Below are 26126 nucleotides of genomic sequence, written 5' to 3'. Positions count from 1 at the left end.
AGCACTCGATGGCGGTGTGACTTTGTTCAGGCCCCAGTAGTCTATTACTAGTCTCCATTCTCTGTTAAACTTTTGCACTGGCCATATGGGACTATTAAAGGGTGAGCGGGTCCTGCTGATCACTCCTTGGCTCTCCAGTCAACAAATCAATTTATGGATCGGAATCAGGCAGTCTCATTTGTTGCAATATTGCTGCTGGTGTACCGTTGTGGTGCCCCTGCTGTTCTTCGACTTTCAGCAATCCCACAACAGAAGGGTTGTCTGAGAGACCAGGCAAGGGAGACAACTGTTTAATTTCCTCTGTCTCCAGGGCAGCTATCCCAAGAGCCCATTGGTGCCCTTTTGGGTTCTTGAAATACCCTCTACTGAGATAGTCTATGCCAAGGATGCACGGAGCCTCTGGGCCAGTCCCAATGGGGTGCTTTTGCCACTCATTCCCAGTCAGGCTAATCTCAGGCTCCAATACAACCAGCTGTTTGGATCCCCCTGTCACTAAAGAAATACAAATGGGTTCTGCCCCTGTATAGCTTGATGGCATTAGGGTACACTGTGCACCAGTGTCTACTAAAGCCTTGTACTCCTGTGGGGATGCTGTGCCAGGCCATTGAATCCGCACAGTCCAGTAAACCCGGTTTGTTATAGTAACCTACTTGAGCCAGGTCTAATAAGCTCTCGGAGGCCTATAACACACCCAAGACAGCTCAGCTACCCTTGGAGGCATAAAAATCAGCAGGATGGCTTCTGTTGCAGTGTTGGAAACAAAAAGGTTTAATAAAAGGCAAAATAACAAACAGAGAAAAAAACCGAGCCAGGTGCCAGACATTCTTGCGCCCGGTAAAACACCTCACAAAAGCCATTAGTTTCTTTGTTCACTCCTTTTTCTAGTTAATTGCCCAGGCGGGACTTTTTTGGCTTCTGTCCAATTAGCTATCCTTAAGTTTGAGGTGAAGTCCCCTGGGCCTATGAGGTGGCTTTTTTCACCTAATCGAGAAGAGAAACTTCTGGGCTTCTTTCCTTTTTGAGGGGACAAAGGATAGTTTTGTTACTCCGTCAAGAGGGGGCACATTCCTACACTGGTTATCCCTCTCCACCTGTCTGCAGGCAGGGCCCCTCTAATACTGATCACAAGATTCCTCCCTTACTTCTTGTAGAAATGGCCTAGAACTTCTCTCCATAGAGTCAGCAGTATGATCAGCCCTTCCACTAGGCCTGGGAAACTGCCCACTGGAGACTGGAGCAGCAGCTTTCCTGGAAGAACCCCCATTTGTGATTGTTTTTCTCTGCATTTCCCACCACTATGCCTCTAGGGTTGAGGTAGGTTTTCTACTGTACTTCCTTATGTGGTCCCACAGGTCAAACCACAGGGTACCCTGTGGTGTGTACCTTCTATATCCTCTCTCTTGAGCAAGAAGACTCCTGTCAGTTGCTGAGATATGGGCCCGTACAAGTGAGGAGTAGGACATATCCTCTCTGAATTGCTGGAACTCCTGGGTCAGTTCATCTGATAGTTTCTCCACGGCCAAGATGAGGGAAGAAGAAATACTGTCTTCATATTCCCAGATTTGATAAATCTCTTCATCTACTTTTGGTGGCACATCATCTTTCGAAATTAATGTTGCCAAGGGGGTGGCATGCACCTTTGGGCACTCTGTACCGATTTCTGCCACATGGGTCATAGGCATAGGACTTTAACTGGATCTGTGGGGAGCTGCGTATTGTCTGGGTCATAATATATTATTTCTCGCGTGGCAAATTCCCTCAGGTATTGGATACCTTTTTCTATTGCAGTCCATTTGCCTGGGTGACATAGAATATCTTCCTTATAGAGATACCTTTCTGTAGGAACGATGGGGGTCAGGACGGTCGGGATGGACGGAGATGAGAGACCTCTGAAGCCAGGTCGTGGAACTTGCAGTTTATTGCAAAGGGCGTGGGTGTAGGGGCCCTGCTTGGAGCTGTCAGCGGCAGCTCAGAGCAGGCCCGAGAGAAGTAAAGAGAGTGGTAAGGAGAGAGAAGGCAAGAGCGTGGTAAAGAGGATGAGAGAGAGTGAGGAAGAGTAAAAGAGGATAAGAGAGCGAGGTTCCCGTTACAATACAATAAATCTTCTTCTGTGTTGAATATTCTAATTCTCACTAACCAATCTAGTACAAGATACAGCCTATAAGAATCATAACATTACCATACTGTGTTATACATTCTAAACCCTAAAAACTACTCTTTGGACCCCTTCTGACAAGCTAGTAGGGCCTGTTCTGACCCTTGGACCTGTCTGCAAGCAGAGGGTATTGTTTCATCAAAAGGGGATTACCTTCTGCCGGGCCATACCATTGTTTTCCAGTTGTTCAGTAACTAAGGTATCTCAAAGCTTGCTTTCATTTCAGCTAAAGAAGACTGTCCCACCTGGTTCTAACAGATGGCAATAGAATACACACCCCCAGCTACATCTTGCATTTGCAGCCTAAGACGGACCTCCTTGTCCTCCTTGACTGTTTTTGCTAAAGCTGTTTGACAGAGTGACTTTTGTGTGCATTTCTTCTGCTTCTGTATGGGGGCAACTGACAGGTATTACAGAACACAACCCTGAGAACAAGTGCAACAACTGTGAGAGCAAACAAATCAACATTGTAACCAGTGACTATTAAACCAATACAATGAATGCTTATAACAATTTGGTTTGAACACACTCTGGTCAGATCTGTCATTATCTCAACCCTTTGAGTTCCACACTGGGCACCAAAAAGGGCTGCCATGGTATAAGCCAAGCTGGCAACTAAGCACCATGCAGGCACTCGCTCACACCCCCCCACCCCCCCCCACCCCCCCCCCGACCCCCTCCAGGTTCCAAAGACCCCTCACGAATCTTTGAGAGAGGTCTCATGATGACATCAGCCAGCTCTTTGAGTACTGTTGGATGAATCACATCAGGCCCCATAGACTCATAGGGATCCAGCTGGAGTGGCAAATCCCCCACAAGTTCAGGGCTGACTGGGAGTTGATCCTTCTCACAGTCATGGTCTTTCAGCTTCTTAGCAAAAATCAGTAAAAGTAAGAAAAACCTCCTGAACATCAATGTAGCATTAAGAAGCAGGCATTATCTATTTGGCCGGATGGGCAAGGGATATCTCCTTTGAAATATCATGCATGCTGAATACAGTAAAGTTCCTGTTTATATACTATATTTTACATTCATATTCATTGATTGTCCCAGAATAAACATACACATGATAATAATTTCCTTGAAATCATTAACATATGTTCCCCCTCCTTTACACATGCATTCTTCTGTCCTGGGGGTCTCTTTGGTGGTCCCTGGTGGTTGGTGACCCCAAAGTCATACCTGACTACCAGGTGAACTGGTAAAAGTTGGCACAACTGGGTGGGTTGCTTTCCAGTTCTCCTTCTTACGGAACGGGCATTGTGCAGTTCCATAAGCCAGTGTTTTTTGAAGAATAAGCATTGCGTTAGCTTACCAGGTACAGATGATTTTTCATCTGGCAACAAGCTCAGGGCTCTGAGACCCCCCTTAGCCCATCATCATTGTTGAAGGCTGAAGCAAAGAAAGCATTAAACACCTCTGCCTTGTCTATCTTCCTGTTTGTGAGGTGACCATTCTCATCCTGTAACGGGCCAATGTTATTTCTGGACTGTCTTTTACTATCACAGAATCACAGAATATTCTGAGTTGGAAGGCACCCACAAGGGTCATGGAGTTCAACTCTTAGCCCTGCACAGGACACTCCCAAGAGCCCCACCATGTGCCTGAGAGCATTGTCCAAATGCTTCTTGAACTCAGGCAGGCTTGGTGCTGTGACCACTTCCCTGGGGAGCCTGTTCCAGCGCCCAACTACCCTCTAAGGGAAGAACCTTTTTCTAATATCCAACCTAAACCTCCCCTGGCACATCAGGTCATTCCCTTGGGTCCCGTCTTTGGTCACCATGGAGAAGAGATCGGGCCCTGCCCCTCCACTTCCCAGCTGTAGACTGCAATGAGATCTCCCCTCAGCTTCCTCTTCTCCAGGTTGAACAAACCAAATAACCTCAGCCCCATCTCATATAGCTTTTCCTTAAGGCCCTGCACCATCCTTGTTGCCCTCCTTTGAACGCTCTCTAATAGCTTAATGTCTTTCTTATATTGCCGTGCCCAAAACTGCACCCAGTACTGGAGGTGAGGCCCCACCAGCAACAGAGCAGAGAGGGACAATCACCTCCTTCAACTGGCTGGCAATGCTGTGCCTGATACATCCCAGAGCAGAGTTGACCCTTCTGGCTGCCAGGGCACACTGCTGACTCATATTCAACTTGCCACTGACCAGGACCCCCAGGTCCCTTTCTGCAGCACTATTTTCCAACATCTCATTCTCCAGTTTGTACATAGATCCTGGGTTGCCCCGTCCCAGGTGCAGAATCCGACACTTTCCCTTGTTGAACTTCATATGGTTAGTATGTATTGCTATTGCTATTGACATATTTGATAAAAACCTCATTTTATTGTCCCCCACAGTTCTGGCCAGATTCAACTCCAGTTGAGCTTTGGCCGCACAAATTTTCTCCGTACAGTGGTGAGCAGCACCTCTCTATTCCTCCCATGTCAGCTGACCTTGCTTCCACTGGGTATACACCTTCTTATTTTGCCCTAGCTTCAGAAGAAGATCCCTGTTCAGCCAAGCCAGCCTTCTGCCTCATCTGCTTGACTTCTGACGTTTGGGAATGCTGCTCCTGTGCCCTTAGGAGGTGATGTTTAAAAAGTGACCAGCACTGATGGACCCCCAGCACCTTCAAAAGCATTTTCCCAGGTGTCGCGATCTGTCCTAGTGAACGGGTAACGCGGTGATTTTAAGGTGCAAAAGAACCAACAAAGGCACAGGGGATTTGCAGTAACAAAATCAACAAATGCAGTTTTATTCAAATAACCACAACAGAAATGCGTTGGTGAGGGGGAACCAGGGAGACAAGGAGAAGATTAGGAAAAGAGGGAGGAAAGGAGGGGAGATGGGTATAGCTACTGAAACGTGATGCTGCTTTTATCCTTTGAGGTCCAGCCGTCAAAAGCTCACCAGGCCACGTCTGGGGAGATCTCGAAAGGCATGGCTGACCAGGACCCCAGTTATACTATCTTTCATTGGGGGAAAGAGAATGGTTTCTCAGCCGAAACAAAGGTCTTCGGGGGGGGAAAGAATAGGGGTACACAAACCCAAGCCAGGCAACAGGCGAGAACCATTGTTTTCATGGCCCAGTGCTCGCACCTGTGCTTACTCTGGGCAGCTTTTCCTCCCCCCACTGTGCACCTCCCCCGAGTTGGGGGGGGGGGGTTCAGTCCCAGTCTCTTGAAGAAGGTGCGAGGGGGGTTTCTTGCACAGGGGTTTCTTGTCTTGGTTCTTTGATGAAGAGGCCTACACCTCTGCTTGTCTGTCACGATGGTTGAGGGCGGATGAGAGGGGTCTTCTCTTGGAAGAGGGACCACCCCAAAGCTCAAACCAGCCAGGCCAGGAGGTGGAGAGAAAGTCCAGGTCCATTGTTCAGAAAGGGCAGGGTGCCCCTTCAAGTTCAGCGTGGCGTGTTAGCAAACAACACCTGTGGAAACAGTGAGCTAAGAAGCGCATGATCCCCCCCCCCCACTGGCTCAACAGTTTTTTTAACTTTTCGGTGGTCTTCATGGCAATTGTGAGGCAAAAATGAAGGATATTTTGGACAGACTCTCACACCAGGGGACCTTACTCACTAGTTCCCTGAGCAGCCTGAAGTCTGCTCTCCTCATGTCCAGAGTTGAAGTTTAGCTGGCACTTTTGCTCTGGTCAACAGAGATGTTAAACTTGATTGCTTCATGGTCACTGTGGCCGAGACAGTGTGGCAGGACGTGTCCACCCCCCTCTCTACCACAGGTGCATATGAAAGAGATAACCTAGGCTGGGTCAAATGCCCAGCAAGGGGTCATCTCTGGTGCCAAAAGGGTTCAGACCCCCAAATAAAAATCAACATCTTAGTCTGGAGAGCAGATGTAGGAAGAGATAAAAGAAAAATAAATATTTCTGACTGAGAGACACTATTTTGCAAACTGTAAAAGCACACACAAATTATCACGGAGGCAGAAGCCTCCTACACACACCCCCCCTGAAAATGTGCAGGACATCTCCCCAGAGTTTGGATGCAGATTCCACGGTTACTTTCCTGGGAATTAAGGGAAATTGGATGGTAAGAAACATTGGATTCTAAGTTATATGATTTCTTTACTATCTGTAAAATTATTAGGTACCTTTAACCTCACGCTGTATTTATTTACTAGTAGTTTCTTTTTTTTTTTTAGTCCTGTGTAGTAAATAGACTGTTTAAAGTCTTATGTCTGTTAGTTTTGTGTCTGTTAAATAAATAATTCATTCTATAATAGACCAAATTGGCCATTATTAAAGAGCTTGCAACTGAGAGTGGGTTTTGGGGTGCTGGCCGTCCCAATAAAGCTACTGCCTGCTGCCAGAGGCCTGGGCAAAAGGCAAAGACTTAGATAAACCCTCATATCTATTCACAACAGCCAGCCACCAGTTTCCACTTCGCTCATGAGACCCTCTCTGTTAATGAGCAACAAGTCAAGGAAGGCACCTTTTCTAGTTGGTTCCCTTTGTACCTGCACCATGAAGTTATCATCCTGATGTTTTAGGAATCTTCTGAACCAATTACCTTATTGACACTTAATAACAGAGAAGGATACTCAGAAACAAAACTAAAAACACACTCCGCCCCCCTTCTTCCCACCTTCCCTTTCTTCACTCCTGACTCTTCTACCTCCTCCTCCCATGAGTGGCATGGTGGGGTGGGAGCTGTGTTCAATTCATAACACTTCATCTCTGCTGCTCCTTCCTCCTCACACTGTTCCCCTGCTTCAGCATGGGATCCCTCTCACAGAATACTGTCCCTCAAGAACAGGGCCCTTTCCATGGGGTACAGTCCTCCAAGAACAGAATGCTCCAGTGTGGACTGCAGTTTCTGACAAAGTCTGCTCCTGTGTGGGCTCCTCTCCATGGGCCACAGATCCTGCCAGGAGGCTGCTTCAACTTGGGTTCCTTTATGAAATGCAGTGTAGATGTGGACTCCAATGCGGTGGTTGGTGGGCTGTAGAGGGAAAATCTGCATAACCATGGTCTTTTCCATGGGCTGCTGCAAGGGAATCTCTGCTCTGGCTCACTCCTTCCTTCCTTCCTTGAGAAATGGCTACTTACTTTTCATAATTTTACAAAGGTTTATTAAACCTTATCAAAAATACAACAGAAGACTGAATTGAGAAAATGTTACGGCACCAGGAGCAAAGGATTTTCCCTACCATGTGCTCGCCCACACAATGGAGGTTTCGCCTTTTAACCCTTTAACCCTTCCCAAAGTTCTGTCCATCAATCCCTTCTTGGCTGTCCAGTGGTGGAGTTTACTTCCTCAAATCTTGATTGGAGGTCAGATGTCGCTGTAGTGACAAGCCAATGCCCCCAAACATCCTAACCCTGGCTGTCTCTTGATAACAATGCAAGGGGGTAAAACATAACTATAATCTATAAAACTTTTCTTAACCTATATACATGATATTTGTCTGTTAATTGTGACAGTCAATCGTTGCATTACTCATCTATCACACTTCCTTCCTTCCTGCCTTCCCGCCTTGCTTCTACCCCTTCCTTCCTTCCTTCCTTCCTTCCTTCCTTCCTTCCTTCCTTCCTTCCTTCCTTCCTTCCTTCCTTCCGCCCCTTCCTTCCGCCCCTTCCTTCCGCCCCTTCCTTCCGCCCCTTCCTTCCTTCCGCCCCTTCCTTCCTTCCTTCCGCCCCTTCCTTCCTTCCTTCCTTCCTTCCTTCCTTCCTTCCTTCCTTCCTTCCTTCCGCCCCTTCCTTCCGCCCCTTCCTTCCGCCCCTTCCTTCCGCCCCTTCCTTCCGCCCCTTCCTTCCTTCCGCCCCTTCCTTCCGCCCCTTCCTTCCGCCCCTTCCTCTCTATCAAAATCTTGCCACATAACCCTAGTACTCTTTCCAGCAGCCATGGCCAAAGGGAGCTACCACCACCACCTGCCCTCTCTCTGTGAGACTTGCCTCATAACAGTTTTTTGGTTTTGGGCCTTTCAGCTAGCTCTTCTGGTTCATATGGTCTTTGGGAGGGAATCCCTTGGGGGCTTTTCCTTGTGGTTCCCATGGATGTGCTGTTCTGAAGTTGGCCTTTTGTCCTGATTTTCCTTTTTAAAAATTTTGCCCACATCTTAAAGCACAGTACAAAGTCCAGAAGCTGTCTCAGTAACACTGTGTGGTCATCCTGTTGGGCTGGGATTGGATATAGGAGGCCTCTCAGTCTGGCTTGCATGATTGGTCTCTTCTTTGCATGGTGTGGGGATTGGGAAGGGTCCCTCATAAGAGTCCGTAACCCTCAGGCATTTTCTGAGTTGTTTGTGTCCCACCTCCTATCCCCACCTTTTGGCATTCCTCCCAATTCCAAACACATTAGAGCTTGTTCAGCAGACTTTTAAAAGGAGTCAGTGTGCATCTCTAAACTTGCCTTTTATGTTTACTTATGTTTAATTACTTTCTATTCACATTTAAACTTTAATTTTTAATAATCTTTATCAATATGTAAACACCTGTATATTGAGTACCTGTTTACCTGTGTGTGTATATAGATATAAAAAAAAATCTATGTATAAGTAATATATGAAAGGTGCAAATATAAAAGATGTATAGATACATGGAAATGTATATGTTTTTTATATGTGAACACTTTGGGGGTCCAAAAGAAATGGGCAGTTAATCAGAGGATGCTCTGAGATCACATGGGTATACCAGTGTCAAAAATGGCAACCAGCCAATCACAGGGCAATACAAAACTACTTGGATTCATGGCATTGTCCAAAACAGTGGCCTTAGCATTTGTGGTAGGAGTGGAGCTTCCGGCTCTGATGCAAACAAAAATGCGTATGTAGACATAGACAAACAACGAGGTGCAAACACTGAGGTCAGTTGAAGAAGGAGGGGGAGGAGGTGCTCCAGGCAGAAGAGATTCCCCCGCAGGTGCCAGAGCAGAGATTCCCCTGCAGACCTTGGTGAAGTCCGTGGTGAGGCAGACTGTCCCCCTGCAGCTCATGCAGGACCACAATGGAGTTACTCTATAATCAATTAGGAGAAATCTATAGATCAGTGTCATGGAACCAGTGGGAGCTTCAGGCAGGCCTTGCCTTAGCCTCAGATTTTTGGCAACAGCTTACATTTAAGAAATCACTCTGGCCCGCAAGTTCTAAGGATGGCAGATCAGGTCTATTTATAAAAGGAGTTATTTACTGAATAGACAGCAGATAACAGACAAAAAGTCTTAATTACTCCAGTCAGGAATTTTATGCCTTACCCTGAGGAGGTAGGAAGAGGTATACAAAACTGATTCTGTCCTGGTTTAGGGCAAATTTTGGAGAAAACCTCCAAAAAGGGCCCCCCCAGAAAGCAAACCTGCATGGCCCCTCCCCCAACAGGTTCGGGAAGAATTTCCTCAGAAAGAAGTGGAAAAAAACCTGTTTATTTAACTTGCAAAGCACTCCCCAGCACAAAAAATGAACAATATCAGATGACAAAACTCATTTGCCGCTCTGAACAGATGACAAATTCAGAAAGTCTCTTCTGCGAGTGGTCACTGTTATCAGTCCCTCTGGCACTAGGAAAGGCTGCTGCCCAGAGTAGGCCCCGGTAGGCTACAAAGTGCAAGGTCTCGGTGTTTCCCCAGGTCCCAGTCCGGAGCAGGTTCAAACAGTTCCAAGAAAAGGGAAAGAAAAACAGTCCAGGGAACTTCTCTGCCTCAGCTAGCTAAACTAACTAAAAAGCAAAGGAGTGCTCTGTTCTTCTCCATCCATGCCCAGACACCACAGTGGAATTCTGTGTTCCAGCCGAATGTGGAGTGAGTGCAGGCTGATAAACTCCGTGCTTCTTCTCCCTGCCTTTGCTCTCAGAGCCAGTCTTGAAGGCACAGAATATAATGTCCAGCATAAACAGAACACCCGATTGGGGATACAAGCATCATAATGTCACCCTAGGACAGATTCCCTAATCATATGAAAATTCAAGTTACATTCAGGGAGAAATCTTTTCCATCCACTGTGACAACCAGAGTGAACACGAGCATTCTAAAGTAATACTTGCGGAAAACTACAAAACATGTAGGAATATTAATCAAAACAATTTAAAACTATCAAATTATCTAGTGCCTTAACAATACTGATCGAGAATTTTAATATCATGTAAACAAATTTGAGTAGAATAGTTGTCCATCCTTCTGAGACCCTTTAGAAAAAGCAGTTATTGTCAGATTTAGACATTTTGTTATATCCAGTTTTGCAAATTTGGAATAGAATCCATGTACCAGCCATTAATGTCAGAACTATGCTAATTATGCCAATGAGAAAATTTTCTCATGGTCACATTTAAATTTGGAACCCATGATGTTATCCAGTCAAATATATCTTCCCCTTGATTTTTTTGTATCTCATGAAAGATTTCGGTGTTCTTTCTAATTTCTTCCAAATCAGTCTGTATTCTCAGTCTGATCTACATATACACAGCAGCTGGTGTTGATAACTGTGCACACACCGCCTTTGGAAGTCAAAAGCAAATCCAAAGCCATTTGATTTTAATTACCTTTGAAAGGCTGGTAACTTCTTGTTGCAAGGCACTGATTGCATCGTTTTTCCGATTTTCTGTTTGTTCAGTAACTCTGGATATGTTCACTATAGACTACTGTCAGGATTTGTTGATCTATGGAGATTTGGGCTGTCTTTCCTTCCAGGAGCATCACTCCAGCTGGAGGAAGACCACTAGGAAAATATGCTTGGTGCTGGAATTCCCATCATCTGAACACTTTCATCTGAATGAGTGGGAAACTGACGACAAACCCAGCTGTTACTTCAGTTTGTTATCAGTGTCACAGCTTGCATTAGCTTTAGGTGTGAATTTCTCTTCCAAGGGTCAGGTAGCTTTTGTTCTATGTGTATTATATTAGAGCGGCCCTTAGGAAAAATGACATTGCTGTCTTTTCTTTCTTTTACAATTGTTAGTTGCAAGTTTTTGTTGGGATGGCTGACTAATCCATGTGTGAGCAGCCATGCTGCGGTATGGAAAACATTGGCCTGTAAACATAAAAAGGTAAATTATACAATGATTGTCATTTTAGAATTTCTGATTCTGTTGAAGCTTTAGCTACAGCAGATTCATTAGTTACTGTGCTGTCTAGTATGGCCCCTCTGTGTCTGAAACTGGCTTTATTCGCTTATAGGAGTCCAGGAGTCTCTGTCAGTAGCCTTCACAGACGTGTAGGTGTAGTGGTGTTCACAGGGATCCCAGGATGAAGGAAGAGATGAGAATCTTGACTCCATGTTTCAGAAGGCTGATTTATTATTTTATGATATATATTATATTAAAAGAAAATGATATACTAAAACTATACTAAAAGAATAGAAGAAAGGATTTCATCAGAATGCTTGAAAGGAAAGGAATGGAATGATAATAAAATCTTGTGACTGACCAGAGAGTCTGAGACAGCTGGACTGTGATTGGCCATTAATTAAAAACAACCACAATCAAAGATCCACCTGTTGCATTCCACAGCAGCAGAAAATTATTGTTTACATTTCGTTTCTGAGGCCTCACAACTTCTCAGGAGAAAAAATCCTAATGAAAGGATTTTTCATAAAATATTTCTGTGACAGTGTAGGTAGTCAACACTCCTTCCCACTGCTGCTTGAGTGGCTCCTTGTCTCATGTCCAGATATACACCCAGTTTTCTGTCTGGTGAGTGTGGGATTCACATTCTCTGAACCTGAGAGAAGCAGTGAGAGAAGCAGAGAAAAGAATGATCAAAACAATTCTTATCTCATTCGCTGCTCCTGTGTTGTGGCAACGTAGAATGCAATACGGAGATTGATTACCCAAAGTGATGGTGTTTTGTTTCCTTGGCCTATCAGCGCCAAGCACGTGTCCAGACTGTTGGTCAGGAGACAGTCACAAGATTTTGTTCAGTTGAGTGCTTGTGCAGTTTCAGTTTTGATGTAGTGTAATACAGCATAGAGTAATACTCAGATACCTCAGATCAGACATGGCGACCTGCTGAATTTAAGCATATTAGTCAGCAGAGGAAAAGAAACTAACGAGGATTCCCTCAGCAACGGCGAGCGAAGAGGGAAAAGCCCAGCACCGAATCCCTGCCCCGCGGTGGGGCGCAGAACATGTGGCGTACAGAAGTCCCCGTCTCCAACAGCGCTCTCAGGGGACCCAAGTCCTTGTGATCAAGGCTGCAGCCTGCGGATGTGTGAGGCCGGTAGTGGGCCCCTGGCGCGCCGGGCCCGGGGCTTCTCGGAGTTGGATTGCTTAGGAATGCAGCTCAAAGCGGGTGGTAAACTCCATCTAAGGCTAAATATCAGCACGAGACCAATAGCCAACAAGTACCGTAAGGGAAAGTTAAAATCAACTTTGAAGAGAGAGTTCAAGAGGGCGTGAAACCGTTAAGAGGTAAAGGGGTGGGGCCAGCGCAGTCCGCCTGGAGGATTCAACCCGGCGAGTTGCAGTTGGCCGGCGCGGGTTCGGCGGATCCTTGCCTCTGCCTCCCCTCCGTCCCCCGGGCAAACCCATCCATGGGGTTGGGCTGGGGGGGCAGGCCGGGGAGGGCAGGCCGGTGCAGGGACCACCGCCCAGCTGGCTGCCGGCCCTGGCCAGGCGCATTTCCTCCGCAGCTGTGTGGTTGCTTGATTTTGGGCTTTCTCCTAGTAATGGTCTTAACTCGGTCAAAATCTGTGGTTGGTACAAGTGTATGTGACCAAGTGGAGCCCTCCAAAAAGGATGCGTCTGTACAGACCCATTCCTGTGTGGAGTGTTTGAGCTTATCAGTGGTTTCAGGGGGTGTTGTGGAGGAGGCCTACCTACGATGTGAACAGGTGAACGACCTCCTTTCGCTGGTGGCTGAGCTTAGGGAGAAAGTTGAAAGATTAAGGAGTATCAGGGATAGTGAAAGGGAAATAGACTGGTGGAGTTCAGCCCTTACATCTTTAAGGGACACCCACCAAGAGCCAGAGGACTCTTATGCCTCTTATGCCTCTTACTCTCAGGCAATAGAGGGACACCTGGTAGACGCAGGAGAGTGGAAATGCGTCCCTGCTCGGGGAGGTAATAACAAAAATCCCTCCTGCCCCCCATCCCCTAGCCAGGTGCCACTTCAGAATAGGTATGAGGCCTTGGATCTAGAGAGCCAGTGAGATGATTTAGAAGAAAATTATCTCCCCAGTGAGCCTCCCAATTATGACTCGTCTAAAAAACGGATCACCACCTCTAACATCAAGAAGAAAAGAAGGGTAATCATAGTGGGTGATTCCCGTCTGAGGGGAACAGAGGGCCCCATATATCGACCGGACCCATCCCACAGGGAGGTCTGCTGCCTTCCTGAGGCCTGGGTACAAAATATCACTGAGAGACTTCCTAGGCTGATTCAGCCCTCTGATTATTACCCACTGCTGATACTCCAGGCTGGCAGTGATGAGATTGAAAAGAGGAGTGTCAAGGCAATTAAAAGGGAGTTTAGGGCACTGGGTCAAGTGGTTGATAGGACAGGGGCACAGGTAGTGTTCTGCTCAGTCCCTTTGGCAGCAGAGAAAAATGATGAAAGAAATAGGAGAACTCACATCATTAACAAGTGGCTCAAGGGTTGGTGTCATCGGCAAAATTTTGGATTCTATGATCATGGGGCAACTTTTACAGCACCTGCTCTACTGGAATCAGATGGGATACTCTCGTGAGCTTAGTTGTTAATTGCAGCTCCGAGATATGTAAAAAGTCTCTGTTTTGGCTCGCACGTCCGAAGAACATGTCAGAGCTCTTCAGTTTTCAGTCTGTGAAGTTGTTTATTAAATCTTATCTATAAAATTTTCCTCCTGCCCAGCTGAGGTCTGCTCAGCAAGGCAGCCAGCGGCACTCTGACTGCCCTCACGGCCATGTTGTCTTTTTATACTACAAACTACGTATAATATATTTACAATTATTTTCCGATACCTATCACCTATGTTAGACAGTGAACTTCTATTCTAAACCAATCCCAAAGTGCCAGCATCACAGCAGAAGATGGAGGCAGAGAAGAAGAAGAAGAAGGACTGGACACACCCAAGTCCCTCCATCTTGTCCCCAAAACTGCCATTCCAAAAATCCTAAAATCTACCTTTTCACCTGGTGATAATTTTATTATTGCACTATTTAAACTTCTGTGACTTTCAGGTCCTCATACAAAGCTGGTTATTTGCTCCACGGGTCATAATCAAATCCACAGGTGTTCTGGGCTGCCTGCCAGGGTCTCCAAGCTCCCTGGCAGGGGCCCTGGCAACTCTGGACACCCAGAGGGATGTACTGAGTTCTGACAGGATACATCTCTCTGTTGAGGGCAGAAGGTTTTTAGCTCATGAACTGGCAGACCTTGTTGAGAGGGCTTTAAACTAGATCTGAAGGGGGAAGGGGATGCATCTGGGCTGTCTGGAAGCATGCCCAAGGGTGGTAAGACTGTTTTAGGGGAGAAATCAGTGGCTCAGCTGAGGTGCATGTATACTAATGCACATAGCATGGGTAACAAACAGGAAGAGCTGGAGGCCATGGTGCAACAGCAGAGCTATGATGTAATTGCCATCATGGAAACGTGGTGGGATGACTCACATAGTTGGAGCACTGCACTGGATGGCTACAAGCTCTTCAGAAGAGACAGAAAAGGGAGAAGAGGTGGAGGGGTGGCCCTTTATATTAGGGAGGTTTTGGATGTCATAGGTATTGAAACTAATGACGATGAAGTTGAGTCCCTATGGGTAAGAATTAGGGGGAAGCCCAACAAGGCTGACATCCTACTGGGAGTCTGTTATCGTCCACCCAACCAGGATGAAGAGGTGGACAACTTATTCTATAAGCAACTAAACAATGTTTCAGGATCATCAACCCTTGTTCTTGTATGTGACTTCAACCTACCAGACATCTACTGGGAACTTAATACAGCAAGAAAAACAGCAGTCTAGAAAGTTTTTAGAGTGTGTGGAGGATAACTTTTTGTCACAACTGGTGGGAGAGCCCACCAGGGGAGGGACTGTGTTAGACCTGTTGTTCACAAATAGAGATGGACTGGTGGGTGATGTGGAGGTTGGACGCCACTTGGGGCACAGTGATCATGAAATTATAGAATTCTTGATAATTGGTGAAATAAGGAGGAATATCAATAAGATCTCTACGTTGGACTTCCAGAGGGCAGGCTATTGGAATAATACCAATATAGCCGGATATAGCCGGAACGAGACATGCCTGAGCATGTCTGGCCCTTGCTGCTTGACCAAAAGGCGGCAGCTGTGGTGATTTTACCTCAGAGACACCTTTCGCTAGCTAGATGCTGCAGTTGGGCACATAAAGACAAGTCCAGACATGCAGGAGCTCAGGTTTACCTTGGTGGAGAAGCTTTAAGGTGAGGATGAAGGAAAGGAGTCGGTTCTGATGGAGGGTTTCTATCCAGAGCTTTATTCTTGGCCCACAGGCCTCTGAATCCAGTAACAGCTCCAACAGAACTTCCAAACCGCGTGGTTGCTGTTCCTTTTAACCCGGGGGAGAGGGAAGGGGTAGGGATCCCACCAACCAGGTAGGGGGGGGAAGTCTCAGGGGACAAATGACACCTGGATGGCCCAATGTCTTCCAGGGGTGGAAGGCATCTTTTGAATTCTGCCAATCACTTGACGCCCTTCTGGAATGTCAGGACTAACAGACAGCGCTCAGCAGGGGTCATGGTAGGGGAAAGGAGAGGTGATTGGCACCTGGGGAAGGACTGGGATAACTGAGGTAAGCTATGACATCACACCGCAACAGCAGACTTTGGCCTATTTAAGAGACTTATTCAGAGTGTTCCTTGGGAAACAGTCCTTGAAAACAAAGGAGTTCAGGAGAGATGGGTGTGCTTCAAAGCAGAGATCTTGAGGGCACAGGAACAGACTGTCCCTGTCTGCCGAAAGATGAGTCGACAAGGCAAACGTCCAGTCTGCATGAGCAACAAGGTTTTGAAGGAACTTAGGATTAAAAAAAAAGATGTATCATCTTTAAAAGGAGGGGCTAATTTCTCAGGAAGTATTTAAGGGAGCTGCTAGGGCATGTAGAAAAATTAGGGAGGCCAAAGCTCAGTTTGAAGTTAACTTGGCAACTTCTGTTAAAAATAATAAAAAAAGTTTTTACAAATATATTAATGGTAAAAGGAAGGGTAAAACTGACCTCTGTTCCTTATTGGATGAGGCAGGCAACCTAGTAACTAAAGATGAGGAAAAGGCAGAAATGCTTAATGCCTTCTTCACCTCAGTCTTTAGTGGTAAGACAGCTTGTCCTCAAGACAACTGTCCTCAGGGATTGGTAGGTGGTGCCAGGGAGCAGAATGGTCCTCTTGTTATCCAAGAAGAGGCAGAGAACTGCTGGGACACTTGGATATTTATAAATCAATGGGACCAGATGGGATCCATCCTAGGGTGATAAGGGAGCTGGCAGATGAGCTTGCAAAGCCGGTCTCCATCATTTATCAAGAGTTGTGGCTCACTGGTGAGGTTCCAGATGATTGGAAACTGGCCAATGTGACATCCATTTGCAAAAATGGTAGGAAGGAGGATCCTGGTAATTACAGGCCAGTTAGCCTGACCTCAGTACCAGGTAAGATAATGGAGCAGTTCATACTGAGTGCTATCACACAGCACTTACAGGATGGCCAGGGTATCAGACCCAGTCAGCATGGGTTTATGAAGGGTAGGTCATGTCTGACCAACCTGGTCTCCTTCTATGACCAGGTGACCCGCATGGTGGATGCAGGAAAGGCTGTGGATGTTGTCTATTTAGACTTCAGCAAGGCCTTTGATACTGTCTCCCCCAGCACACTCCTGGAGAAGCTGGCAGCCCATGGCTTGGACAGGAGCACTCTTCGATGGGTTAGGAACTGGCTGGATGGCCAGGCCCAGAGAGTGATGGTGAATGGTGCTGCATCCAGCTGGCGGCCAGTCACCAGTGGTGTCCCTCAGGGGTCTGTACTGGGACCGGTTCTATTTAATATTTTTATAGACGACATGGATGAGGGCATCGAGTCCTTCATTAGTAAATTTGCAGATGACACTAAGGTGGGAGCTTGTGTTGATCTATTGGAAGGAAGGAGGGCTCTGCAGAGAGACTTAGATCGGTTGGATGGATGGGCAGAGTTCAACAGCATGAAGTTTAATAAGTCTAAGTGCCGAGTTCTACATTTTGGCCACAAAAATCCCCTACAATGTTACGAGCTGGGGACAGTGTGGCTGGACAGTGTTCAGGCATAAAGGGACCTGGGGGTGCTGGTCGACAGCTGGTTGAATATGAGCCAGCAATGTGCCTTGGTGGCCAAGAAAGCCAATGGCATCCTGGCCTGCATTAGGAATTGTGTGGCCAGCAGGAGCAGGGAGGTAATTCTTCCCCTGTACTTGGCGCTGGTGAGACCACATCTTGAGTACTGTGTCCAGTTCTGGGCCCCTCAGTTTAGGAAGGATGTTGAGATGCTTGAGCGCATCCAGAGGAGGGCAACAAGTCTGGTGAGGGGCTTGGAACACAAGCCCTATGAGGAACGTTTGAAGGAACTGGGGTTGTTTAGCCTGGAGAAGAGGAGGCTTAGAGGTGACCTTATTGCTCTCTACAACTTCCTGAAGGGAGGTTGTAGACAGGTGGGGGTCGGTCTCTTCCACCTGGCAGCAACTGACAGAACAAGAGGACACACTCTCAAGCTACGTCAGGGAAGGTATAGGTTGGATATAAGGAAAAAAATTTCACCGAAAGAATGATAAAGTACTGGAATGCTCTTCCCAGGGAGATGGTAGAATCACCATCTCTGGATGTGTTTAAACAAAGACTGGACATGGCACTTGGTGCTATAGTCTAGTTGAGGTGCTGAGACAAAGTAGAAATTGTCCAGAGTAGAAATCCATTTTGATTTAGGTGAAATGTACATCTTTGAGTCTGTGGTTAGAAAACATAGCTATGTAGCCTGACTGCAAAGCCTAGGCTCAGAGAAACTGATTCAGAGAAGGACAGAGATAAGGAGGGGGAGACAGAAAGTGATAAAGAGAGACAGAGAGACTGCTGTGAAAGCAGGTCAGCCTGACCTAGGAATTCTTTCTGATAAAGAAGAACTAGCAGCAAATGTCATGTGAAATTCATAAAAATGAATATGTATGAACCTATTGTGAAATTGTATGCATATGTATTTGAGAAGGGGATAAAAAGGGACCTGGAGTTCCCAGAGGTACGCATATCTTTTAAGGAGAGTAATCTCCACATGCGTCCAGTGCTGTAATAAACATACCAGCTTTACAACTTTCACAAAATTGTGGAGTTTTTAGCTATCTCCGCAAAACATTCTGGCGAAGCCAGGCAGGAGGAACCGTCTCTGTCCCTGCAGAGGCAGGGGAGAACAGACGGACTCCTAGGCACGCCCCGGGATTTTCCTGGAGGAGCTCTGCTCGTCTCGGCTTACCTCCTGCGGGGACAGACAAGGACCTGCTGGTGTGCAGAGGATACGGTATGTATTGAGGGACCCCCGGGAGAAAAAAGAGATAGGATGGCTGAGTAAGTCGCTCAGAGACGTCTGAGTGCTTGGCCTATAGTTGCAGTTGATAGAGCGGCTAGACTAGAGACGGGGGTTCACTGTCTGATAGAGCAAACCGCTAGCGACCCTGGGGGTGGGTCGAGTGAACCTGTGTGTGTGTGTGTGTGTGTGTGGTGTCCGGACACTGTATCATTGTATGGTTAATGCATTGTGTGGTTAATACATAGTGTTTGTAATCATGCAAGTGTATGGTGTATAAAAGAGAGTATATCTACAGTGTGGGGGGGTTTCTACCTGTGACTGAAAGGGCCGAGTGAGGCCTGAGGCACCAGCCGGAGCAGGCTGTGGGGGCAGGGAGCGCCTGGCAGAGAAGTAGAGCAAGTAGTGGAGAAGTGTGGGTGAGGACGTTCATTGAATAAAGGTGGTGAATTGTGGTGCAGATTGTGCACGCTTTTACCATAGCTAGATGAACCCAAGGGGTTCCTCTGCCCTAGTGGTTTAGACTCGACCCCTAGGAGTTTGTGAATCCTGTGAATTATTAGATAGATAGAGGAGACGAATGAGTTCATTTAGAAGAGCTTTATCAGACTTCAGCTGGTACTATAGTAAGTCTGGACTGGGAACAACCTGCCGTAGAGGATTTAGAGTTCCCTGTAATAAACAGAATAGCCTGCCTCTGCGAGCAATTCCTGAGAGCCTTTGGTGCATCAAGAGGCTGGCACACTGCGTGGGTACTATTGCAGTGCGGAGTTTGTGAGAGACGCTGGTATTGCTGTTCTAGTAAGCGTCAGGGCACATGCCCAAGTGTAAATTAAAGTTTCCTGATCAAGCTGATTCAGAACCTAAGATCTTAAAGCTTGTGTGTAGGAAATCACATCTGATACCTGCCGCCTGGACTTGTGTGTGGGAGGAAGACTGGGAAACTACTGTGAAGCTCTGTGAAGAGAGGTTTGGGTAGAAGCGAGATAAAGCAAGGAGAAGGAGATAATGAGAACTAACCAGAGGAAAGAAGTTCCTCGGGCTAGCCCCTTGGGGTGCATCTTGGCCCACTGGAAGGAAGTCACCAGTAGGGGGGCTCTGAGAATAAAAAAAGATCTAATCCAATATTGCACACGCTGGTGGCCATTATACAGGTTAGAGGATGGAGCGAAGTGCCCGCCCACTGGAACTTTAGATTATAATAGCTTACTGCAGTTAATGTTGTTTTTAAGACAAGAAGGTAAATGGGATGAGGTTTCGTATGCTGATATGTTTTTTGTTTTAAGAAATCACCAAGTATGGCAAAACGACTGTAGGATCAGACCGCCCTGGGACCCCCTGGTCTTGGCCCTTGAAAAGGAAAACAAGGCAAAGAGAGGGCAAATCAAACGTTGTTGTTCAGCATGCAGTATAGGACAACGGTGTATGAGATCAGATAAGGTTTATCATTCTGAGGAGAAAGAACGAGATACATTTGAGTGGATGAAAGCTCCGAGGAGGAGGAGGGAGGTTGAAGATGAAGATGAAGATGAAGATGAAGATGAAGATGAAGATGAAGTGAACTTCCCCAGAAAGGAAGAAGACTCAAGTTGAGAAGGCACATCCACTAGAATACACCCCCTCCCCTGACAGTCCAGTTGCATCTAGAACTAGGAGGCAAGCAGTGTTACAAGCCCCTCTGCGAGAGGCAGTGGGACCAGAAAGAGGGAGATTAATGGTTAAAGTGCCATTTACCACTCTTGATTTAGAGGCATGGGAAAAGATTGCTAGGAATTATCGTATTGATCCGATACTTACTGCCAAACATCTACGATATGTTATCAAGCAACACAATCCAGATTGGGCTGACATCCAGTTACTACTGGATGCTTTCAGTGAAACAGAAAAACAGCTGATCTTAAAGACAGCAGGGACTTTGGCAGAGGATCACTGCAAGAGCAAGCAGCTAGATGTAAAAGAACATTTCCCCCTCCAAGACCCAGAATGAGATCCTAATGTATCAGCAGAGGTAAAGAAATTAGCAGATTATCAAGAGTGAATAGCAACAGGGGTGGAAAGAGCTATTCCAAAAACCATAAATTGGTCTGCCTTAAATTCCCTTACCCAGGGGCCTTCTGAGACTCCATCTGAGTTTCTAGAGCGTTTAAAGGATGCTATGCGTCGTCACACATCATTAGATCCGAGATCTGAGATAAGGTTGAATCAGCTAGTTAATTCATTTTTAGGGCAGTCTGCTAGAGATATTAGATGTAAACTTCAGAAAATTCGGGGACTGGAAGGGAGAAATCTCGAAGTATTGCTAGAGGAAGCCTGGAGGGTATTTCGTAACCGGGAAGAAGGATATAAACAAGGAATGAAAAAGTTGGTGGCAGTGGTACAGGAGGAAAGGCAAAGAAGATACAACCAGGGGCCACACAGAAAAGGACCACCTCGGCTGGGCAGGAACCAATGTGCAATCTGCAAAAGAATTGGTCACTGGAAAGATCAATGCCCAGAACAAAGACGGGGTGACCAACAAGTAGCTGCACACGTACAAAACAACTGAGGAGGACTGGGGGATTCTGCCCCAGCAGATCCACTGGTTATAACAATGAGGCTAGGGGAAGAAGGGAAAAGGGTGGAATTTTTGGTTGATACAAGGGCTACATATTCAGTTTTAAATAAAGCTTTAGTAGCTGTGGAAAATGATTATGTTGTAGCGCAAAGGGCAACTGGCCAGTCTGAAAGGGCATATTTTTGCAAACCTTCGAGGTATAAATTGGGAAAACAATGAAGTATTCATAAATTCTTGTACATGCCCAATTCACCAAAGGCACTTTTAGGCAGAGATTTATTGGAGCAGTTACAAGCAACCATTACATTCAAAAATGGAGAAGTTACTCTGGAGGTGAATGATCAAAAGTACATAGAGGTATTAAGTTTAACCTTAACAGCTATTGAAATTGAGGAGGAAATTGATGAAGAGATACTAAGTCAAGTATTTCCCAGGCTATGGGCCTCCGATGTACCAGGGAGGGCAAAAACACCTCCCCTGTAGTAATTAAGCTCAAGGAAGGGACACAACCAGTGAGAATTAAGCAGTACCCCCTAAAGAAAGAGGACAGGGAAGGAATCAGCCCAATAATTGAAAATTTTCTGCAGTTAGGGTTACTGAAAGAATGCCAATCTGATTTCAATACTCCCATTTTACCTGTTCGGAAATCTGATGGGTCATACCGGATAGTACAGGATTTGAAGGCTGTCAATAAAGTAACAGAAGATTTGTATCTGGTGGTAGCCAATCCATATACTTTATTAACTTGTCTAACACGTGAGCTAACCTGGTTTACTCTTTTAGACCTACAAGATGCCTTCTTTTGCCTCCTCATCCACGAAGCCAGCCAGAAAATTTTTGCATTTGAATGAGAAAGCCCTAAAAGTGGGAGCAAAACCCAGATCACATGGTCAAGATTGCCCCAAAGCTTAAAAAATTCCCCCACTCTGTTTGGGGAGCAACTTGCAAAAGATCTGGAGTCCTGAGAAGCTCCACAGGAAGAAGGAAGGCTTTTGCAGTACGTAGATGATCTTCTAGTAGCCACTCGGATGAGACAAGCATGTGTGGCCTGGACGGCAAGCCTTTTGAATTTCCTAAGACTCCAAGGATACAGAGTATCAAAGAAAAAGGCACAGGTAGTGAAACAGAAAGTAATCTACCTAGGGTACGAGGTGAGTGCTGGGCAACAGACTTTAGGGCAGGCTTGAAAAGAAGCCATATGCCAAACCCCAAAACCCCAGTCAATAAAAGAACTCCGAACCTTCTTAGGCATGGCAGGGTGGTGCCAGCTGTGAGTTTATAATTATGGACTGCTCGTCAGACCCCTCTATGCTCTTATTGCCGATGGAAACAGAGATCTCCAGTAGACAAAAGAAGCCACACGGGCCTTTCACCAGCTAAAGAGTGCTCTCATGTCAGCTCCAGCTTTGGGACTTCTAGATGTAAGTAAACCATTCTTTCTATTTTCCCATGAAAGACAGGGAATTGCCCTGAGAATACTGGCTCAGGACTTGGGTCCATACCAGAGGGCAGTTGCTTACTTCTCCAAGCAACTAGATGCAACAGCCAAAGGATGGCCAGGTTGCCTCAGAGCTGTAGCAGCAGTCGTGCTGAATATTCAAGAGGCACGCAAGTTTACCCTGGGACAGAAAATTACTGTTCTAGTGTCCCACACAGTGTCCACAGTACTGGAAGTAAAGGGTGGCCACTGGCTTTCACCACAGGAGTTTCTGAAATACCAGGCCATCATGGTAGAGCAAGATGATGTAGAGATAGTGGTGACTAATATTGTCAACCCAGCTTCCTTTCTCAGTGGAAATCAAGGAGAAGCAGGACACCACGATTACCTGGAGACTATTGAAGCTACCTACTCCAGCCACCCAGACTTGAAGGACACTCCTTTAGACGACGCAGAGACCTGGTTCACTGGCAAGAGTAGCTATGTTGCCAATGGGAAGCAACATGCTAGGTATGAAGTGACCACCTGCAGAGAGGTAATAGAATCTGGACCCTTACCAACAAGTACCTCTGCACAGAAGGCTGAGATAATTGCCCTGACCCGTGCCTTGGAAATGGCAAAAAGAAAGACAATAAACATCTATGCAGACTCGAAGTATGCACTTGGAGTCATACATGCACATGGAGTCATCTGGAAAGAGAAGGGACTGCTGACCACACAGGGAAAGAATATCAAACATGCACAAGAGATAATCCAGCTGCTGGAAGCAGTTCACCTGCCTGAAAAGGTAGCAATTATACATATTAAGGCACACCAAAGAGTGAGCTCAGAATTAGAAGAAGGAAACGAGCTGGCAGATAGAGAGGCAAAAGAAGCAGCAAAAGGTGAGGTAACTACTAAAAGAGCCCTAATTCCAGATGGACAAATTTCCCTTGAAGGTAAGCCAAAATATAATAAGAGAGATAGAAAATTAATTGAAGATCAAAGAAAGACGTATAACCAAGAAGGGTGGGCTACCACTGAAAAGAAACTGGTAATCCCTTCCCATTTATTGTGGTCACTAGTAAGGGAAGAACACCAGAAAGCACACTGTGGAATAGATGCCCTATACACCTACTTGACTGAAAGAATTGTTGCTAGGAATTTATATGCCACTATTACTCAAGTGACCTGACAGTCTGATCTTTGCCTCCAGACTAACCCCAAAAATACCCCCAGGCTGAAACTCAGTCAGATTGGGAGAGGCCATGGGCCTGGATCGCAGTGGCAAATTGACTTTTCAGAACTCCCAAGGAAAGGGGGGTATCAGTATTTACTGGTATTGACAGATACATTTTCATGGTGGCCAGAAGCATTCCCCAGCAGAACTGTCAAAGCTCGAGAGGTAACCAGGGTATTATTACAAGAAATAATACCACACTTCAGAGTTCCAGCCACAATATACTCAGATAGAAGATCACATTTCATTTCCAAAATAGTGCAACAGATTAGTAGCCACCTAGGCATAGATTAGGAACTTCACACTCCATACCACCCCCAATCAAGCAGCCAGGTAGAGAAAATGAATCATTTGATTAAGCAGCAAATTATAAGACTGGAGCAAGAAGTTAATCTACCCTGGCCCCAAGCTCTTCCACTGACACTATTGCGAATTCGAACTAAATCTCGAGCTAAAGAAAAGTTGAGTCCTTTTGAAATACTCTATGGAAGACCATATGGAATACAAAAGGGAATGTCCACCCACATTAAGGAAGTAACACTGGCCACCTACATGGTGGCTTTAAGCAAACAGCTCAGAGAAATTGAGAAACACGTGGCTAGAACTCAGAGCAGGCAGCTAGATGGGCCAGTTCATAACATACAGCCTGGAGATTATGTATATGTTAAGTCTCTTACAGAAAAGACTTTAGAACCACAGTGGGAGGGACTGTTCCAAGTGCTTCTCACCACCTTCACTGCAATCAAAATCAAAGAGCAGAATGCCTGGATCCATCACTCTTGAGTGAAGAAGGCCCCAGAAGCCCCTTAGAGAGTGACACCAGGAGACAATGAACTGAGACTAAAACTTACTTGGGCAAAATGAGTATATTGCGGTCAGGGGTAGTTCATACTTTAATTTACAGAATTGTTTTGTATGTAATTATAACTGAAGTTTTAGAACTAGAGAGTACCTCTATCCAAAGCGATGCTGAATGGCCTTAGTCCCAGGCTTTTAGTCAGTATACTGGACCCATGGGAGAACCTTCTGAGATGAAAGATTTAAACCTATCCACTGTAGTAATCCACGGGAATCAGGTATATGAAGAGCAAGAATGGCAGGAACGAGAACTGTGGACACTTCAAAGGATCAGAAGAGAAGAAATCAAAGTAAGGTGCTGAGTCATCAATGGGACAGCTTATGAGAGACCAAATGCAATTAGTGTCTCAACCTCTCCTGGTGTATACAAACACCAGGAAGTTTGTGATAGCCTAAGTGAATCAGACTGTTGGTGTAATTTCACCTTAATACAGCCTGTAGAAGTGACTTGCCTTTGGGCTTGAGATGCTATTGGACTTGCATTTAAATTCAAAGTAGACACTGCACTTTTTAAAACAGCAAGACCTTATACAACTCACACTAGGACTCAAATAGTTCAGACTCAACCCAAACTTGAACCTGAAGTGTATGAAATAAGCCCCTATGTAGTGAGGAATGTGAGTGAACAACAATTGTTGTTCAATCCAGAATGGTCTGTCAAACGTGTTGAGTTGCTAATGCAAATTAACATCTCAAAAATCCAACCAGCCTGCTCCTCTTTCCTAAGAACATCCTTTGAGGGCTAGACAACATGGTTACAAAGACAAGTATATCTCAGGAGCAGAATAAGAAAGGATCTAACTGGAATATTAAGGACAAGATTAGGAGTTTTAAATAGAATTAATTCAGAAATACCGATGAATAAACTGGCCACTGCAGCAGTTGGCCTAACAAAATTGAAGCAGCCTTTACAGTCATCTCTATTGGCATTAAGAACTAGCCAGTGGCAGATTTCAAAAGTACTGCCAAAGTGGGAAAAGGCCGAGGACCAAGACCACAAGTTAATAGTAGAAGCACTTAGTACAGTTCAAGATAATGTGTCTTTAGCTTTCAGTTGTATACAAGCACAGTTACGAATGCAGGCAACAGCAGCTCTGATCATATGGGAAGGGGGTGAAAGTAATTTTCCAGCTGAAATTCAAAAAATTGTCTGGGATAATGCGATTGATTTTGAAAGGAAGTTTCAATCCTGGTGGACTATGGTAAATTTCACCTATGATCCTGCTTCTAATGTGGCCACTGCCTTTGTGCTTACCATACGTAATGCCACTGTTTATGTTATCCATCCCATCATTGCACTAGGATTAAACCATGGAAAAACAATACTCTACCCTTCAGAACATAGAATGTAGGCACGAAAAGTGAATGAAAAGTAGCAAACAGTAAACTTAGAATCCTGCATTACCAGAGGACAGATGAGATTAATTTGTGAAAGCAATACTATTAATGCCCAAGATGTGTGTCTAGACACTGAACAAAGTATTTGCCACTTC

The sequence above is a fragment of the Agelaius tricolor genome, unplaced genomic scaffold (assembly GCF_023055355.1).
Source record: "Agelaius tricolor isolate 1412-34295 unplaced genomic scaffold, bAgeTri1.0.p SCAF_21, whole genome shotgun sequence".
Lineage (NCBI taxonomy): Eukaryota > Metazoa > Chordata > Aves > Passeriformes > Icteridae > Agelaius > Agelaius tricolor.
The sequence above is the reverse complement of the archived record's forward strand: the minus strand, read 5'-3'. Positions refer to the sequence as shown.